The sequence below is a fragment of the Nannobrachium achirus genome (genome assembly GCF_963921795.1).
Source record: "Nannobrachium achirus genome assembly, chromosome: 7".
Classification (NCBI taxonomy): Eukaryota; Metazoa; Chordata; class Actinopteri; order Myctophiformes; family Myctophidae; genus Nannobrachium; species Nannobrachium achirus.
Window position 1 is genome coordinate 37262349 of NC_137816.1, and position 1824 is coordinate 37264172.

A 1824-nucleotide genomic window follows, 5' to 3' on the forward strand; every position below is an offset into this window, starting at 1 on the left:
AGAGCAGAAAAAATAAGCCATTATACTGTAAAACCCTTTAGCTCAATCTAGTGTTTGTGAAATGATATGTATAACGCAAGGTCTGTTGTGTTTTCACAGATTTGTATTTTTGTGCGAGAAATTATAAACTGAAATATGTTTATTGAATGCAAAATTATTACATTACATATTCTGTACACCATTTGTTTTGTTTATGGTATTTGGCATAATCTTAACACAGCAAAATAGAACATACAGTACTTGAGACAACAGATAACGCAATAATATACTGTAACTAATAACCCAATTATACTGACTTCAATGACCTTTTTTTGAAAAATGCAACTTCTGTTAGAAACAAAAAACAAAATATTAAATAAGTCCATTCGGTACCAAAAGTATTCTTATATTAACTAAATAACCGCCACCCTGTATGCCTCTTGTAAATAGTCAATTCTGCCCAGTGGAATAAATAACAAAATAAACTGTGCCTTATATTTTCCCATACGTTTTAACTGTAATATTCTAACTCTTAGTTTACGATGTGCAAAAGGCATACATATTACTGTACATACATTCAGTGATGAGACTAATAAACATGGTGTATAATGACATACTGCAGGGTAGAGGTAAATGAACCACTTTCAACAAGTACATGTTACTCTTACGTACTGTAGCTTACACAAGGCTTAACAATAAAGAACCTTGAACCTGGCATCCCCATTTTGGGCATGTCATTATAGGCGAAAAAAGAAATCCAGAAATTCCCCAAAATGTTCAGAAATGACAACGATTTTCAGAATTGTTCAAAAATTGCACAACATGTAGATCAGCTTTTTGAAGAATTTTAAGTGGTTAAGCAGAGAAACAAGCAAATGAGACGTTAATACACAAATCTCATGAGCAATTCTCCACTCTCATGTGAAGCGTGTTGCTTCACAATAAATATATTCAGGTCTATGCCACCAGTGATACTGGCTGAACTCTTAGCTTATTTTCCTCATATTTCTCCGGTTGTTTGTGATATAAGTCTAGATCTGGGCTGGGTTTCGTTTGGTGAATAGTTGGCTGCGTAGGAGTATGTACTGTACAGCAGTGGTTCTCAACCTGTGGGCCAGATTATTTTGGGGGGTCCCCAGGTGTTTAGCTAAATGTTAACATTGTTTTCTCACTCAACAGGAAACAGACCAACATACAGTATAAGTGTATAGAGGGTATCTGAACATTTCTAAAGTGACAATATAAGTACTTTAAAGATCTTTTTAGTACCTCTGGTCAAACATTGGTCAAATTTGAGGCAGAAATTGTGAAAACAGCAGATCTACATGCTCACAACGTGAGCATGTAGATCGGCTATTTTCACAATGTAATAGATCGAGTCAAACTAAATGTATGCCAACTCCTACAATTCCAATTGCTTGTGCAGGATGGGGGGTCCCCAGTTCAAATATGATTATTTTGGGGGTCACAGCATGAAAAGGTTGGGAACCACTGCTGTACAGTACTATTCTACTCATTACACAGTATGGTGTAAAATGTACCCATTTACAGTAACTCTGAGAGTGTAAAAATGTACAATAATAACAGTAAGTACAATAATACCCAAGGGTCCAGAAATTGGTAATTTTTTATTTTACACTTTCAGTGTTACATTACCACTGAAGATTCGACTACATGTAAATTGTCACTTTAGTTGTGATTTGGCTTTATATAAATCGATTTGACTACCGTGTAGCAACCTTGCAACACCCTGTGAAACACTGGGTTCCTCTCTCTCTCTCTCTCTCTCTCTCTCCTTTGGCACGCGGTGTCGTAGAGGTTGCTGGGGTGTTGCAGTAGTTCATC